The sequence below is a fragment of the Aquarana catesbeiana genome, linkage group LG04, assembly GCF_042186555.1.
Source record: "Aquarana catesbeiana isolate 2022-GZ linkage group LG04, ASM4218655v1, whole genome shotgun sequence".
NCBI classification, from domain to species: domain Eukaryota; kingdom Metazoa; phylum Chordata; class Amphibia; order Anura; family Ranidae; genus Aquarana; species Aquarana catesbeiana.
In genome coordinates, this window is record NC_133327.1 from 470846674 (window position 1) to 470865611 (window position 18938).

An 18938-nucleotide genomic window follows, 5' to 3' on the forward strand; every position below is an offset into this window, starting at 1 on the left:
TTTGAAGGGACGGCAAATTTACACAGTTATACAAGCTGTACACTCACTACTTTACATTGTAGCAAAGTGTAATTTCTTCAGTGTTGTCAAATGAAAATATATAATAAAATATTTGCATAAATGTGAAGGGTGTACTTTTGTGAGATACTGTCCATACATAACTGGGCATGGTAATTTAATTAGAAAGTCCTCATAATGGTTCCCTTGAAGCTCCTTGATATAAATATTAATTTCAATATTTCCACATCAGTTCCCCCTGAAGTTCATTCTTGAACTTATGTCATCCCACAATGATTTTCTACCCACCCACAACAGCCCCTGAAGCCCCGACCCTCCCCACCACCACTGTGACCTCCTCTTCCTTTTTGAGCACGACTTGAGACAGCAAAGAAATTCTGATGCCTTTGAGACTCCACATCCGGACCATGAGTGCCTGTGTTGCGATGTTTCCATGCTCCTCTGCCTTGGAAGAACGGAACTCCAATATCGATGGTGGGATCCTGGCATATCTAGTCCTGTAACTTGGGACTACAGTGTAATAATTGCAATGATTGGATCGGACCACGAGACAGCACTTTTCAGCATGGTGAAGGGAAGTTCAGAAGAGTCTTAGTCATCAAACCTTTTCCTCAAGAAATTACTTGGTTGTTGTTGCTTCTTTAGGTGGTGGTAGGGCGGGCCTTAGGACAGTCGTGCATGAATACAAAAAAGAAAAAGGAGAACATCAGTGTACAGTTATTGGAGGAATGCCAGACAGGAGCAGCAGCTTGGCCATTAAGACTAAATACTTATAAGGGGGGTAATGTGGATTAGTAAAGTGGGATCCCCACAGGGTACAGAGTCCGAGGAACAACCAGTATTCACTAGAGCCCTTGAAGGTAGGGATAGTCAACGCTGCCTGCTATTGCCAGGTCCCTGGGTTCACCACACCTGCTCATGGGGCTCAGGTTAAAGCAGTAGACAGACTGGGAGATGTAGAATTACGATAAGACATAAGACCTGGGGATACTTTGTGAAATATGGTACTTGAATGTTTCAGGAAACCATTATATAGGACCCACTGGACTCTTAAAAGCTGAATCTGGCAGGAATGGCAAAGTCTTACAATTCACAGCTCATCTCTGATATTCAAACAAAAGTTCCAGAAGATGAATACATTTACTTTTAAAGATATAGAAGAACATTTTTGGCTAATGGACTAATAACATCACTTAAAGTAATTAAAGATAAGAATATGAAACAAAGAAAGTAGAAAAGAGAAAGAAGAGTAAAAAAATAAGCCAAAAAAATAAAAACATACAGGTTTAATGCTGCTTCAGCCAAGACCGTTTATAACACACATTTCACTTTATGTCAAAGAGCATTGAATCTGTATTCATAAAAACAAACGAACAATATATAACTGTCCTGAAAAGTTATTATTAAGTGCCTTGAAAAATAATACATTGCAGCTGTTGCAGCAGCAACTTAGAAAAAAAAAAATAGAGGAACAAAAAAAATATATAACTCCTCTTCCATATTAGTGATCAACAGGTCAACAGGATCACTGTTACTAAAAATGTACAAGTCAGGTACAAAAAAAATATTAAAAAGGAGTGAATTTAAGAGGCTTATCCCTAAGGCCCCTTTCACATGATCGGACCGTTCAGGTCCGCCTGTCAGTTTTGACGGCGGACCTGAACGGGCGCTCCATGTTAGCCTATGGAGCGACGGATGTCAGCGGAGACATGTCCGCTGACATCCGACCTGGTCCGATCCGCTAATATCAGGCAGATGGCCCTACGTCCAGGTCCATCGCTGGCGGATCGGATCGGGTGAGATCTGATGAAAACGGACATGTTGTCTGTTTTCATCTGATCCCTCCATAGGCGGCAGCGGCGCCTGACAAGCCCCTCCCTGCTCAGTGAGCAGAGAGGGACCTGTCATCCGCCGGCTCAGCGGAGATCAACGGAGAGATCTCCCGCTGAGCCGGCGGACCGAGGCGGACTCCGTGGAAGCGGAGTCCGCCTCGTGTGAAAGGGGCCTAAAACAACAAAAAACAAGAAAAATATAGTTCTAGGGTCCTTTTTTAAATGTACACAATACTCTACATCAGTCTATTAATAGTTACCCACATCAGGATAGCAACAGGGTGCAGTTTACTAAAGCTATGGCCTTAGGATTGTACCTGAATAAACTTTTCCCATTAAGAAGCCTTAGCTTGAGATATTTGTAGTAAGCTATTTTGATTATAAGATATCACCCAAATCGTCCACTCAGCTCCTCCCAAGACATTCTGATCTCCAGCTCCCTTGTTACCTCCTCCCATGCTCAACATCAGGACCGCTCCAGAACCTCTGGAAATCCCCATCCCAGTATGTCCAGCCAGTTCCTACCCTGTCCACCACTAGGCGATCCCTGAAAACTAAATTATTCAGGGAAGCCTACCCCGCCAGCTCCAAAGGTAGTCTCCATTAAGCCTCTCTTTATCCTAAGTATGGGAAATAGTCTGAATACCCAGATTGAAAACCACCTGCCAATAGGTACACATAATATTTTAAAAAGGCTGCACACCTTTTACCTCGTTTATCAGTCCAGTAATCAGACAATGTTATCCTTCACCCATACAACATAAACTGCCTACACTATTCAGACAGGACTAATGGCAGGGGCATAGTGCAGCACTGGGGTGCTGGGCTTACTGGCATGCAGGACACAGACAACTAATTAAGGTTCACAAGGAGTCTAGGACAGGAAGGACACCTATGGGTATTAACTGAGGAGAATACAGCATGCCCACACATATAACAAAAGTGAGGGCCCTTGGAACGGCCAAGGCACAGAGTCCAGAGCTGGCCATACCCCATACAATCTTCCTGCACAACTCTTCTTCAGACTCACCAAAACCATACAATTCAAGCCGACAGGTGTGCCTTGAAACACACAGATACTAGTGACATATACACAAAAGACACATTAGACAATTGGTAACAAATAGCCATGTAAAAACAGACAAACTGGAAACAACAGGAGCAGACAGAGTTTCACGGTGACAATGAGCAGGAAGCAGGTTTGAAATACACTTGGGGACACACAGACTGCTTGATACATTGACAAACATTAGCCTGAGGCAATAAGCCAAACTTGAAAAGTAAGCACTGGCTGGGCGTGTAACTAATTACAATAACATCAGGGGTGTTAGGCAGTCTTAAACACAAGTCTACACTAAAGTAACCTTTAACATTTAAAGCCATGGAAATGCATAGCTACTGATCTTTGTGAATTTAGAAAACAGATCCGTAACAGATCTATGCCAGATCCAATTCAAACTCTGGACAATACCAAAACACTCTTACCACTAAATACAGTAACATTGACAGAGATTTATATCCACTGCTGTCTTAATCAACCTTTTCATTTAAAAAACTAAGTGAGACTGGAGATGACCTGTCATATTGTTACTGGTAATAGGGGATTGCGGACTTAAGCCATGAAACCCAATTATCAAATCTGAAGGATAAAACACCAATAATTAATAATGAACATTACATTTTTCCGCCTAGAAACAAAATAAACCAATGGTTATATAACTGTAACAAGACATTAGCATATGAAACACACCAATATACATTACATTCCATAAAAAAAGTCTTTCTTATTTGTTTTTGAAACAGTGCACTTTTTTAAAATACCAAAAAATGTTGAGCTCAACTTTAATTATTTCCATGTGGATTTTGTTTTTATGGTATACCATGAATTTCCCCCCCAAAAAATGTATTCACCGTGGTGAGAAAAAAAAATAGCAACTCGTAATAAACCTTTTAGCGGTACCATTTATCTACAAATCATAATACCTCGCCAAAAAGAACCTCTCCAGAACTGTCTCTTCTGGAAAACAAACACATTTTAGTAAATACACATTTCAATTCACTATTACAGATATTTATCTTGGCTCAGGTTTCATAGTTACATAGTAGGTGAGGTTGAAAAAAGACACAAGTTCATCAAGTTCACCCTATAAAATAAAGATAATTTGCCAATACAGTTCGCTTTACACTCTCACCAACCTGGTCAGAAAGAAGGGGGGGGAGTCATTTGGGTGGGTTCTCAGCAGTTGAGACAACAGACCACAGAAAGTAAAATTTGATGACACAACATCTAATCCACACAGACACACTCACACAAGTACCTAGGTTAAAGACAAACTCTAGACATCACACATATCAGCATGTTTTCTATAATAACCTGCACTTCTTCTTAAACCCATAACATCTGTTTTGTAAGGTTGAAATTCTTTCAAAGGTGTATTCCATTTTTTTAGCCCATTCTCAGCCTGTATGGATGCATTCTTAGGATTTTGGAATGGGACCCATGATCTAGGCGGTTGCTTCTTACACCTAGGCCACTTTGCAAAGCGCGCAGAGTACACTTCAAAATCACATCTTGTGGTCCTACAGTCAGGTCCATAAATATTGGGATATCGACACAATTCTAATCTTTTTGGCTCTATACACCACCACAATGGATTTGAAATGAAACAAACAAGATGTGCTTTAACTGAAGACTTTCATCTTTAATTTGAGGGTATTTACATCCAAATCAGGTGAACGGTGTAAGAATTACAACAGTTTGTATATGTGCCTCCCACTTTTTAAGGGACCAAAAGTAATGGGACAATTGGCTGCTCAGCTGTTCCATGGCCAGGTGTGTGTTATTCCCTCATTATCCCATTTACAAGGAGCAAATAAAAGGTCCAGAGTTCATTTCAAGTGTGCTATTTGCATTTGGAATCTGTTGCTGTCAACTCTCAATATGAGATCCAAAGAGCTGTCACTATCAGTGAAGCAAGCCATCATTAGGCTGAAAAAACAAAACAAATCCATCAGAGAGATAGCAAAAACATTAGGTGTGGCCAAATCAACTGTTTGGAACATCCTTAAAAAGAAAGAATGAACTGGTGAGCTCAGCAACACTAAAAGACCCGGAAAACCACTAAAAACAACTGTGGTGGATGACCGAAGAATTCTTTCCCTGGTTAAGAAAACACCCTTCACAACAGTTGGCCAGATCAAGAACACTCTCCAGGAGGTAGGTATATGTGTGTCAAAGTCAACAATCAAGAGAAGACTTCACCAGAGTGAATACAGAGGGTTCACCACAAGATGTAAACTATTGGTGAGCCTCAAAAACAGGAAGGCCAGATTAGAGTTTGCCAAATAACATCTAAAAAAGCCTTCACAGTTCTGGAACAACATCCCATGGACAGATGAGACCAAGATCAACTTGTACCAGAGTGATGGGAAGAGAAGAGTATGGAGAAGGATAGGAACTGCGCATGATCCAAAGCATACCACCTCATCAGTGAAGCATGGCGGTGGTAGTGTCATGGTGTGGGCATGTATGGCTGCCAATGGAACTGGTTCTCTTGTATTTATTGATGATGTGACTGCTGACAAAAGCAGCAGGATGAATTCTGAAGTGTTTCGGGCAATATTATCTGCTCATATTCAGCAAAATGCTCATTGGACGGCGCTTCACAGTGCAGATGGTCAATGACCCGAAGCATACTGCGAAAGCAACCAAAACATTTTTTAAGGGAAAGAAGTGTTTAAGGGGAAGAATGTTATGCAATGGTCAAGTCAATCACCTGACCTGAATCCGATTGAGCATGCATTTCACTTGCTGAAGACAAAACTGAAGGGAAAATGCCCCAAGAACAAGCAGGAACTGAAGACAGTTGCAGTAGAGGCCTGGCAGAGCATCACCAGGGATGAAACCCAGCATCTGGTGATGTCTATGCGTTCCAGACTTCAGGTTGTAATTGAAAGGATTTGCAACCAAGTATTAAAAAGTGAAAGTTTGATGGATGATTGTTAATCTGTCCCATTACTTTTGGTCCCTTTAAAAGTGAGAGGCACATATACAAACTGTTGTAATTCCTTCACCGTTCACCTGATTTGGATGTAAATACCCTCAAATTAAAGCAAGTTGAAAGTCTGCAGTTAAAGCACATCTTGTTCATTTCATTTCAAATCCATTGTGTATTGTCAGGGACTAACCTGCAGGAGAACTAACATCTATGGCCAGCAGAATCCTGTATCGATGAATACAAATTCTCCAGCGCTAATGCGAACACGTGCGTGCCAAAGATCTTCAGGTTCCTGTGTATTCCTGAGTTCCTGTTTCTGTTGTCTTGGATTATCTGCTAATGACCCGGCTTGTCTTGACCTATCTGATCTGTACTTACCCTGGCTTGACCCTTGGCTCGTTCCTGTTACTCCGCTCTGATCTGCTAGACCGTGTATGACCCCTGGCTTGTTTTATGGACTTTGCTACTGTTTGATCTGCTGCACCGTGTATGACCCCTGGCTTGTTTAATGGACTTTGCTACTGTTTGCTGTCCTGTGTATGAACCCCGGCCTGGCTCCTGACACTGCTTCTGGTACTTCCTGCTGTACGATCTCATCTGGTACTTCCGAGGTACCCCTGCCTAGCAGTCTACCCTGCTCGTCAGCTGCCCACCAGTGGACTTCTCTGCTTCATCTCAGCTTTCCGCAGCCAGCAACCCCTGCCGCTTTGAGTATAGCTCCCCCTGTACCACCTCCAGGGGGCACTCTGCACTTAGTCGCAAGGGAAGCCCTCCCAGCACTTCAGCCTCCGATCAGGTATGTGATAGTATCATTCAGCCAGTAATGTCAGAGGCTGATGGAGGTGCTTCCCTGCTCAAGACTCTGTGCCAGCAAGTCGCTACGCTGACCCAAGCAGTGACGAATCTACAAGGACAGTATTCCCAGTTGGAGATTCACCTTCAGAACCAAGCAATGTCTCCTATGATGGTTCCACCCCCTGAACCAAGGGTACCTACTCCAGAGTGCTTCTCTGGTGACCGAGGGAAGTTCCGAGCATTCAAGGACACCTGTTTACTTTACCTGGCCCTCCAACCAAGAACCTTTTCCATAGAAACTGTTAAAGTGGGATTTGTTATTTCCCTGCTGTCCAATGAACCCCAGTCCTGGGCTCATCAGTTACTAGAGCAAAAGGATCCCGCTATTAATTCAGTGAACTTGTTCTTTGAAGCTATGTCCAGATTATATGATGATCCACAACGTATGGCTACTGATGAGGCTGCCCTTCATGCCTTGCGGCAAGGGCAGCGCCCTGTAGAGGATTATATTGAGGACTTTCGCCCCTGGGCTGCGGCCATGGGGTGGAATGAGGCCGCTCTCAGATTCAAATTCCGGCTCGGCTTATCTGAACTTGTCAAAGATGAACTTGCACGAGTAGAGTCCCCAACCACTTTAGAAGGACTCCCCCAGCTAGTCATCCAAATTGATAGGCGCCTGCGGGAGTGACAGTCTGAACGATGTGCACGATCCTTCAGGCCTTCTTGGATGATGCCCACAGTTCTGGTCGTCCCTGCACCCCTCACTCCGTTCACGTCCAACAAAGGGCCTATGCAAATTGGCGCAGTTCGCTCTGCTCTGACCCCTAACGAGAAACTTCATCGCCGGCAAGCTAACCTATGTTTCTATTGCGGAGAACCCGGACATATCCGTCTCAACTGCCCAATAAGGCCCAGTAGATCTCCTTTCCGCAACTCTACTAGCCTCCGAGTCCCGAAACCTTCTCCAACTCATCTTGTTCTCCATATCGCATTACAGTTGGCAAGAGGAGAGGTCAGACTTCCAGCAATAATCGACTCAGGGGCTTGCAGTTGCTTTTTGGACATTTCCTTGGCTAAAGACTTTCAGATTCCACTTCGGAGGAAGGAACATAAACTTAAAATTCACTTGGCCGACGGTTCAACACCGCAGTTTGGGCCTGTTACTCAAGAGACTTTTGCCTATTCTCACCATGATTGACCCAGACCATCAAGAATTTCTTTGTTTTGATGTTCTTTGTTCTCCTATGTTCCCTGTAATTTTGGGATTCCCTTGGCTACGGGCACACAACCCTCAGATAGACTGGAACACAGGGAATATCGCTTTCAGGTCAACTTATTGCCACCAGCATTATATCATACCTGAACCTGTAGCACCTTCCAGTTGCCTTACCGTTCAGCCAGTTTCCAATTCTAGCCAAGACGTCCCTCCAGTTTATCATGACTTTTTAGATGTCTTCGATAAGAAAAAAGCCGACACTTTGCCACCTCATCGTTCTTACGATTGTCCAATCGAGTTGCTGCCTGGTGCAGAGATCCCCTTTGAGACTGAGCTTGAGACTTTACATCAATATATTGACGAGAACTTAGAAAAAGGATTCATCCGCCCGTCATCATCCCCAGCTGGTGCCGGAATATTCTTCGTGGAGAAGAAAGACCATTCCCTCAGGCCTTGTGTGGACTACAGGGAACTTAACAAAATCACGGTCAAAAATCGTTATCCTCTCCCCCTGGTTCCCGAGCTTTTTCTGAGATTCCGTTCTGCCCAAGTCTTTACTAAGTTGGACTTACAAGGCGCCTACAACCTTGTGCACATCAGAAAGGGGGATGAGTGGAAGACCGCTTTCAGAACTCGTTTTGGGCATTTTGAATACCGTGTTATGCCTTTTGGACTATGTGATGCCCCAGCGACCTTTCAACATTTTGTAAATAACATCTTTAGAGAATTCCTGGATCAATTCCTGATCGTATATTTGGATGACATCCTCATCTTCTCTGACACTCTGCAGTTACATAGAACCCACGTCCGGAAGGTACTATCTATATTGAGAGAACACAAGCTCTATGCAAAAGCAGAAAAGTGTCAATTTGAACAGGCATCCATACAGTTCCTGGGCTTAATTATTTCTACATCTGGGATAGCTATGGACCCTCAGAAAGTATCCGCTATTCTGGAGTGGTCAGCCCCTACCAACAAGAAAGGTATCCAAAGATTTGTGGGGTTTGCTAACTTTTATCGGAGATTTGTTAAAAACTTTTCTGGTATTATTGCCCCCATTACCCAGCTCACTCGCCAGCATACCCGTTTCCAGTGGTCCCAGGAAGCCCAAGAAGCTTTTGATAAACTAAAGGCTCTATTCACCTCAGCCCCCATTCTGCAACATCCAGATCCAGCCCTGCCCTATGTTTTGGAGGTCGATGCATTGGAAGTCGCCATAGGGGCTATCCTGTCACAACGCCAAGGCCCTAAAGCTTTATTATATCCTGTAGCCTTTTTCTCCCGAAAACTAAGCCAACCGGAAAGGAATTATGATGTGGGGGATCGGGAATTACTGGCAATAAAAGCTGCTCTCGAAGAATGGCGATACCTACTGGAAGGTGCAGCTCATCCCATCATGATATTCACCGACCATAAAAACTTCGAATATCTCAGATCTGCCAAGCGACTAAGACCATGGCAGGCCAGATGGGCCTTGTTCTTTTTGAGGTTTAACTTTCACCTTACTTACCGTCCGGGGTCCAAGAATGGGAAAGCGGATGCCCTCTCACGCATGTTTCCAGAAACTCCAGAGACTGTGTCCCCTAGTACCATCTTGTCCCCTCAGAATTTCCTTTTAGTTCAACCTGATCTAAGATCAACCCTTGAACAAACCTCTGCTCAATGCCTCGAATCTGAAGGATCTGCATTCAGAAGGCAGGAAGGACTCCTGTGGCACGGGGACAAGATCTTCGTTCCCATGGGAGCCAGGCTTCAGGTCCTCAAGACCTTTCACGAACACCAACTTGCTGGCCATTTTGGGATTCATAAGACTACTGAGCTGATTCAGCGATCCTACTGGTGGCCTAACCTGAGGCAAGATTGTAAGGATTTCATAGGCTCCTGCACAACCTGTGCCAGAAGTAAGGGAAGCTGCACCCAAGCCTGGGGTTTGCTAAGACCACTACCCATCCCGGACCGCCCCTGGAAAATGTTGTCCATGGATTTTATTGTGGAGCTGCCCCCAACTGAAGGCTTTACCACTATCCTGGTAGTGGTCGACCGTTTATCAAAGATGGCCCACTTCCTGCTTCTACTAGACACACCTTCTGCCATTGATACAGCACATGTCTTTATTAAAGAGATCGTAAGATTGCACGGCTTGCCAGACAGTATTGTATCCGACAGAGGAGTACAATTTACTTCAAGGTTCTGGAGGGCTCTCTGTAAAGCTTTGAACATTGAAATCTGTTTGTCTTCTGCCTATCACCCACAGAGTAATGGCCAGATGGAGAGGACGAATCAGACGCTAGAGCAGTACGTCCGCTGTTTTTCTTCCTTCTCTCAAGATAACTGGGTAACCTTGCTGCCATGTGCCGAATTCGTCTATAATAATTTGGTACACGCCTACACCAATCAGTCTCCATTCTGGGCAAACGATGGATTCCACCCATCCTTCTTGCCTTATGTCACTCCAGAAGCAGCGGTAACTGCTGTACAGGACAGATTGACTTTCATTCAAGAAAATGTACAGGTTCTTCAAGAAAACATGAAAAAAGCACAGGAGGACTATAAAAAGCATTATGACAGGAAGAGGAAAGGTAATCCAGTTCTGAAAGTAGGGGACAAAGTTTGGCTCTCCACATTGAATCTCAAATTGTCTTGCCCCTCCCGGAAGCTGGGCCCAAGATTCATCGGTCCCTTTGCCATTAAGAGAGAGATTAATCCTGTGGCTTTTGAATTGTCTCTGCCAAGCTCTTACAAGATTCACCCAGTCTTCCACGTCTCGCTGCTCAAGCCAATCAGTACTGGCCCCTTCTCTGAAAGAGAAGATCCTCCTCCACCTCCAATCACAGTGGGTGAAGAAATGGAGTTCGAGGTGGAAATCATCCTGGATTGTCGAAAGAGATCCTGGATTGTCGAAAGAGAGGTAGACAAATTCAATATTTAGTGAAGTGGAAGGGTTACCCATCAGAGGAGAGCTCTTGGGAACCCGCAAGTAATGTTCATGCCCCTAGACTGCTACGTGAATTCTTCAGAAGATATCCGGAGAAGCAAGCCCGCCTACGCATCCGGAGGCTGCCCCTTGGGGGGGGGGGGCACTGTCAGGGACTAACCTGCAGGAGAACTAACATCTATGGCCAGCAGAATCCTGTATCAACGAACACAAATTCTCCAGCGCTAATGCGAACACGTGCGCGCCAAAGCACACGCACTACGTGAGAGACTCCAGGATCCAAGCATACTATTTAAAGCATGTTGCAGCAGTCACCAACTGCTGCATGATCTTCAGCTTCTTGTGTATTCCTTAGCTCCTGTTCCTGTTGTCTTGGATTATCTGCTAACGACCCGGCTTGTCTTGACCTATCTGATCTGTGCTTACCCTGGCTTGACCCTTGCCTCGTTCCTGTTACTCTGCTCTGATCTGCTGCACCGTGTATGACCCCTGGCTTGTTTTATGGACTTTGCTACTGTTTGATCTGCTGCACCGTGTATGACCCCTGGCTTGTTTTATGGACTTTGCTACTGTTTGCTGTCCTGTGTATGAACCCCGGCCTGGCTCCTGACACTGCTTCTGGTACTTCCTGCTGTACGATCTCATCTGGTACTTCTGAGGTACCCCTGCCTAGCAGTCTACCCTGCTCGTCAGCTGCCCACCATTGGACTTCTCTGCTTCATCTCAGCTTTCCGCAGCCAGCAACCCCTGCCGCTTTGAGTATAGCTCCCCCTGTACCACCTCCAGGGGGCGCGCTGCACTTAGTCGCAAGGGAAGCCCTCCCAGCACTTCAGCCCCTGATCAGGTACGTGATATGTATAGAGCCAAAAAGATTAGAATTGTGTTGATGTCCCAATATTTATGGACCTGACTGTATATGGATTATGTTTACCAACTTTCTCACTGGGACTGGATAGACAGAATCGAGAGATGTGACCAAATAACCCACATACTGTAAGTGACATTTTATCTTATCTAAAGTGGTACAGCATCTCTTAATGACAGGCTTTGTTTTAGACGACTGAGAAAGTGGGATGGCTTTTTCTGGATTAGTAGTTTTTACTTGTGGCTTACAAAATATAGGGGCAATTTTGAAAGAGTTCTTACCTTCCATGGATTTATTCTTGTTGGTACATACTTTAGGTGTGGAGGATGTCCCCCTGTATTCTGACATATATAAGTCTGTTGCTTTGTTGTCCACTCTATCTGAAAACTGAGCCAACGGCTCCTGGTAGCTGACAGATAATGGTTTCACTTCACTTTCTGCATCCTTAAGTCTTTTTCCCAACTGATGAACATCCTCATGTAATTTCTGTTTTTTTAGTACTAATTGCTGGTGGATAGCCTCAGAATTTGACATAGAAACTTCTAAAGTACTGATGTTACCTGTTACTTGTGTGAGGAGGAAACCCGGCAACAGCCAGTTACCTTGTCTGTTACATAGTTACATAGTTTCATAGTTAGTCAGGTTGAAAAAAGACACAAGTCCATCCAGTTCAACCATAAAAAAAAAAAAAAAATAATAATAATAAAATAAAAAAATATCTTACAATCCAATATACCCAATTCTATACCCACAGCTGATCCAGAGGAAGGCAAAAAACCCCAGCAGAGCATGCTCCAATTTGCTACAGAAGGGGAAAAAAATCCTTCCTGATCCCCCAAGAGGCAATTGGATTTTCCCTGGATCAACTTTACCTATAAATGTTAGTATAGTTACAGAATAACTACAGTATATTATATACATTTGGGAAAGTATCCAGGCCTTTCTTAAAGCAATGTACTGAGCTGGCCAGAACCACCTCTTGCGGGAGTCTATTCCACATTTTCACAGCTCTTACTGTGAAGAAACCTTTCCATATTTGAAGATGAAATCTCTTTTCCTCTAGACGTAAAGAGTGCCCCCGTGTCCTCTGTGTTGACCATAAAGAGAATAACTCAACACCAAGTTCACTATATGGACCCCTTATATATTTGAACATGTTGATCATATCCCCCTTATTCTCCTCTTCTCAAGAGCGAATAAATTCAGTTCCTCTAATCTTTCCTCATAGCTGAGCTCCTCCATGCCTCTTATCAGTTTGGTTGCCCTTCTCTGCACTTTCTCCAGTTCCCCAATATCCTATTTGAGAACTGGTGCCCAAAACTGAACTGCATATTCCAGATGAGGTCTTACTAATGATTTGAACAGGGGCAAAATTATATCTCTCTCTCTGGAATCCATGCCTCTCTTAATACAAGAAAGGACTTTGCTCGCTTTGGAAACCGCAGCTTGGCATTGCATGCTATTATTGAGCTTATGATCTACCAAAAACCCCAGATCCTTCTCCACTACAGATTCCCCCAGTTGTACTCCCCCTAGCATGTATGATGCATGCATATTCTTAGCCCCCAAGTGCATAACTTTACATTTCTCAACATTAAACCTCATCTGCCACATAGTCGCCCAATTAGACAGTGCATTGAGATCGGCTTGTAAATTGGGGACATCCTGTAAGGATGTTATTCCACTGCATAGCTTGGTGTCATCTGCAAAGACAGAAATGTTACTTTTGATCCCAGACCCAATATCATTTATAAAGATATTAAAAAGTAAGGGTTCCAGCACTGAACCTTGGGGTACACCACTGATAACCTTAGACCATTCAGAGTAAGAATCATTAACAACTACTCTCTGAATTCTGTGTTTTAGCCAGTTTTCTATCCATTTACAAACTGATATTTCCAAGCCTGTAGACTTTACCTTATACATGAGCCATGTGTGTGGAACTGTATCCAACGCTTTTTCAAAATTCAAGTATACCACGTCCACAGCCACCCCTCTGTCCAAGGTTTTACTTACCTCTTCATAAAAAGAAATCAGGTTTGTCTGACAACTTCTGTATTTCATAAATCCATGCTGTTTGTTGCTTAAAATGTTTTTTTTTTCCAGCAAGAACTCCTCTATGTGGTCTTTTATTAAATGCTCCAGTATCTTCCCGACTATCAAAGTTAAACTAACAGGTCTATAGTTACTTGGTAAAGACTTTGATCCCTTTTTAAATATAGGCACCACGTTCGACCTGCGCCAATCCAGTAGTACTATTCCTGTCATTAATGAGTCCCTAAAAATTAGATACAATAGCTTTGAAATTACAGAGCTCAATTTTTTTAGGATCTGTGGGTGGAAGCCATCAGTTTCAGGTGCTTTATCCACCTTTATTCTGTCTAAATATTTCTGGACCATATCACTTTTGAGCCATTGTGGATCATTCGGGGCTGTGTCAATACCACCCCCATTATGGACATGAGCTCCCCCATTCTCTTTTGTATACACAGAGCTGAAGAAAGTATTTAATAAATTAGCCTTCTCTTTGTCCCCAGTCACCCACTCTAGATTATTTTGTAAAGGGCCTACATGCTCAGACCTGACCTTTTTACTATTAATATATTTGAAGAATTTTTGGGGGTTTGTCCTACTATCTTTTGCAATCTGACATTCGTTTTGAATTTTTGCATCCTTGATTTCCTTTTTTACAAATTCTGTTAAATTCTTTGTAACATTTAAACGACACTAGTGTTACGTCATTTTTATATTTTTTAAAAGCTCTTTTCTTATTGTTTATAGCTTTTTTAACTTTGTCCGTGAGCCACATACATTTTATTTTTAGCCTTTTAAACTTATTGCCCATGGGAATATACTTTGCAGTTAGGTCCCAAACAGTCTTTTTGAAGAATTCCCATTTTTGTTCTGTGTTTATCGATGCCAATATTCCCTCTCAGTCTAAATCCTGGAGAGCAGCCCTTATCCTTGGAATATTTGCTCTCTTGAAGTTAAGTGTTTTATCTTTCCCGTATGTATTTCTTGTTTAAAGCTAACATCAAATGAAATCATGTTATGATCACTGCTACCCAGGTGTTCCTTTATCTGAACATTAATAATAAGCTCTGCATGGTTTGAGATTACCAGGTCCAACAGAGCTTCATTCCTAGTTGGGGCCTCAAAAAACTGGACCAAAAAATTGTCCTGTAATAGGTTTATACATTTTTGCCCTTTAACTGACCCAGCAGTGCCATTACTTCAGTCAATTTATGGGTAGTTAAAATCCCCCATTATTATCATTGTCCCAGCCTTGCAGCCCTTTCCATCTGTGCAAGGAGCTGAGTCTCCACCTCCTTGTTAACACTGGGTGGTCTATAACAAACTCCAATGATTAACTTTGAACTACACACATCTATATGCAGTTCCACCCATAATGCTTCAGACTCATCACACTCTCCATCAACCAGGTCCTCTTTCACACTTGCTTTGAGATCAATTCTCACATAGAGACAGACCCCGCCACCTTTCCTTTTTACCCTGTCTCTCAGAAAGAGTGCATAGCCAGGAATATTAATAGCCCAGTCATGTGAGGATTGAAGCCAAGTTTCAGCAATACCGATTACATCATAGCTCTCCTCGTGCATCAGAGCTTCCAACTCACCTATTTTGCTTGGCAGACTTCTGGCATTGGTGAAAAAACACTTTAATGCATTATTACATTTTGCTCTGGTGTTATTCATATTTTTAGTAGTACAAATGGCACTATAGTTTCCAATGGCTGTTTGCAACATGGGAACTTTCTTGTCACCTGCCATAACCCTCCCCCCATCTATCCCCATTCCACCCTCCATTAATGTCTGACCCCTAACTGACCTGTCTGCCCGATGTAAATCTAGTTCACCCCCCCCCCTTAATCCTAGTTTAAATATTCCTCCAGCCTTCTCATAAACCTCTCCCCCAGCACAGCAGACCCCCTTCAATTCAAGTGCAAACCGTCTTTAGAATATAGGTTGCACTCCAATGAAAAGTCAGCCAAGTGCTCTAGAAACCCAAATCCCTCCTCCCTACATCAGGTCTTTAGCCATGCATTTATGCATTTAGCTCTCTAATCACCCCCTGCCTTTCCTGTGTTGTGCATGGCACAGGAAATATTTCAGAGAATATCACCTTGGAGGTCCTTCCCTTCAACTTGCAGCCTAGTTCTTTAAATTGATTCTTATGGAGCCTACACCTTCCATATATACTGTCATTGGTTCCAAAGTGGACCAAGACAGCTGGGTGATGCCCAGCCCCCCCAGTAATTTATCCACCCGGTCCACCACATGCTGAACCCTAGCACCAGGGAGACAACAAACCATTCGGGTGAGGCGATCCTGGCTACAAATTATTCTATCCGTCCTTCTGATTATAGAATCTCCTATTACCACCAACTGTCTAGGCCTACCTGCACTCCTCTCACCACCTCTACTAGTTGGGCTGCTCTCCTGGCTGTTAGGGGTAGCAGTGGCATCTAGGGCTGCCACCTCTGTGTTTGCCACCTCCACATCTTCACCCAACTTGGCAAATTTGTTTTGATGCACAAATACAGGATTGGCCTTCCTTTTCTGTGAGCCCCTTCCACTCCCTCTAACTACATTAACCCATCTTCCTAACTGATAATCCTGACTTGCCCCTCCACCCTCCACATCAACCCTACTGACCACCTGCTCAGCGAGCAGAGGACCCTTTTCATGGTTGTCCTTTCTGCCCAGTGTTGCAACTTGCTCCTCCAGATCTCTAATGCGATCTTCCAGAAGGGCAACCTGCTCACATCTGTCACAGCGGTATCCATCCTGGAGCTGTTGCACCAATTTTGCATACATGTGGTACTTGTGCACTGAGCAAAACCTTCACCCCTGCTAGCACTCATTTCCCAGTTACAATACAATTACTTAAAGGAAGTTTAAGATGTTACTTACAGGTTAGAAGACTCCTGTCTTAACTCCTGTTTTCAACTCCTGGTTATTAACTCTCCACTTTAGTTCAAAATTCCACTTATGTTAGCAAAATCCACATGCAAGCCAACATCAGCAGGGAGCAAGCTCCTAGGGGAGTTTGTATAGACACTTTTATACACCTGTGAACAATTAACCACTCCCCTTAATTAGCAGGAAGAAAAAAAAAGCTGTTTAAAAAGTGTCAGAAAAAAGGAGGGAAAAAAAGTATTTTAAAAACTGATAGCAAACAGCAAACTTATCAAACAAAGGAGGAAAAAAACCCAAAAACAACATTTGCAATCAGAAGCGGTCAAAAGCACAACTCCTGGTTATTAACTCTCCACTTTAGTTCAAAATTCCACTTATGTTCACAAAATCCACATGCAAGCCACCATCAGCAGGGAGCAAGTTTGTTTACATTTATGAATGGCTGTGATTGGACACAGCCGGTCCCGTGGTAAAGAGCCATTTTCATTGGCTCTTTACCCTGATCGGGGATGGGCTGTGTCCGAGGGACATGCCTCATCCCCGATCGCCATGCTGCATGCCCCAGGGGGTGCGCACAAGCGGTGTGAACAGGTGGACATCATATGACGCTCCCCCGGAAGGATGAGAGGTTCTCGCTGGCGCCAATATGCAATATGCTGGGCGGAAACTGGTTACAGAAGCCAAATATCTTGTCCCTTCGGTATGTGGAATACCCACAATTTATGATTTGCCTAAGGTACACAAAAAATTGGAAAAAAATTGCAGACTAAAATAGAGTATGTTGATTTCTATTTTTAATAGATTGTAATGAAAATGAAAAAGTGATATTAGCCATGACTGATGACACCTGGTTGTACATCAGTATAAAAATTGAGGTTTGGAATGGACTTTTAAGAAGGTTCACTGTGATATCAAGAGAATACAAAGGAAGTTTTACCCTTTAGGCCCTCCAGTTTGGAATGTCCAAGAATTATTTTTGGTATGGTGGTCAATATTATATACAAAAGAAGGGTGTTGCCATTGGATGCTATGTTTGCCCCCAGCTTAGCAAATCTCTTCATGCCAAATAGGAGCATAAGGCCATTTTTAGAAAATGGTGGAATGTGTTGTGAGTTTGGAGGAGATTTATGAATGACATTTTAATTTTTTGTGAAGGAGGTATGGAGTGAATGAATATGGTATTGAATTTTCAAAAACTGTTTTTTGGATTTAAAGTGGTTGTTAACCCACTTTTGTTAAATGCTGCCATCCTCTCTGCACCATTATAATAATTGTCCCTGTGTCTGTGTTCTGTAAAAAAAACTGCACAATTGTGCCTGTATGAGCTCTGCTCCCAGCACTCCCGGCAGCAGAGGAGATACTTTGAAGCAAAGGAGCTTTTTGCATTGATGAAGCGGAGAAAGTGGTTAAGACTGTGGAGTGGGAACTCTGTACTGGGAGGGGTGCACTGGATACAGGTGAGGAGCATGGTACAGCAGCATCAGCATGTGAGGTGGATGCAATGTACAGGAGCAATGGATGGGGGTGGTGTGTGGAAGTGCAAATGAGGGTGAGCAGTGGTGGACTGGTGGATAGGCAGGTTATGAGCAGGGGAGAAGTGTAAAATTGGGGTGAGGAATATGGGATCACCGCATTAGTTGAGAGGTAATAAACAGGGGACAGTAGCATTAGATGGAGGACGAGGAGTGAGGTACAAATGCTTCGGATGGGGGGGGGGGTAGGAGTGGGGAAGAGCAGTGCTGGATGGATGAGAGGCAAGGAGTGAGGGACAGAACATTGGATTGGGGTGAGGATTATGATGTTTGAGGATCTTTGAGAATTAATTAGTTCACAATGCAAGCAACTAGAGAGGCGAATGAGAACTTGTTTTGAAGCTATTTTTAATTTTTTTTTAATCAAAAAGTTTTTATTGCAAAAGAAAAAATAAAGCAAATCCAAACAGATATTACATTACACCTCGATTTGACAGTGAAACATTGTTTTAAAGCTATTTAACTGCATGTTAAGAATATGTAAATATCCAGAGCCTGGGCACAGGTGCACTTTTAATGATAAACAAAAGAGGAGGGATTGTGTATAGAAAACAATTTGGTCTGCTGCGTCATCACGCCGCTGACGCTCGAGTGGCTGCTGTCTGCATTCCCAGGGTGGAATGCAAAACAGAGAAGAACCCAGAAACAGGAATTCCATAGCCAGAAGGTGTCCAAAGTTAGCCCCCATGAAGGGGGTGGCAACAGAGGACCCCCGCGTGCCAGGAGTGAAGCAGAGAGCACCCCAACTGGACCAATGGGCCAAGGGGAAGGGGCAATGTCAAATCAATGAATGGGGAAAAAATTTGC

At 43.4% G+C, this 18938-nt stretch overlaps 1 protein-coding gene across 3 annotated transcripts in view; it reads left to right on the plus strand.

Annotated features, from left to right (window-relative positions):
* Positions 1-18938, plus strand: part of CAPN9 (calpain 9) — a 1322409-nt gene that overhangs the window by 534648 nt on the left and 768823 nt on the right. The gene's annotated exons all lie outside the window — the stretch shown is intronic.